Raw genomic sequence first — 371 nt, 5'->3', positions numbered from 1 at the left:
TTTTTTTTTTTTTTTTTTCGAAGGGAGGAACATTGAGGTTTCTGAGATGTCCATCCCCTCCTGAGGGCATGGGGCGGAGGGGCAATTGTACCTTGAGGTGGCGAGAAATAAAAGGGGGAGAGCGATGGCGCGGGGCTGAGTGGGAGGCGGATGGATGGTGCATGGAGCGGATGGGGGAGGGAGAGAGAGAGAGAGAAATTCTCCGAGGGAGATGGGGATAATGGCGGCACGCACTCATCCACTATTAATAGTTACTTGCTCAAATATCTATTTTTGGATTTTCACTTCCCTTCTGCCCGCGGTACGCTGGATCCCTCGGTCTCTTTCTTTGGGTTTTGATACTGCACGGGGGGTGTTAGGCCGAGGGGGGG

The sequence above is a fragment of the Diachasma alloeum genome, unplaced genomic scaffold (assembly GCF_001412515.2).
Source record: "Diachasma alloeum isolate Michigan unplaced genomic scaffold, Dall2.0 Dall_scaffold_00360, whole genome shotgun sequence".
Classification (NCBI taxonomy): Eukaryota; Metazoa; Arthropoda; class Insecta; order Hymenoptera; family Braconidae; genus Diachasma; species Diachasma alloeum.
Note: the sequence above shows the minus strand (reverse complement) of the source record.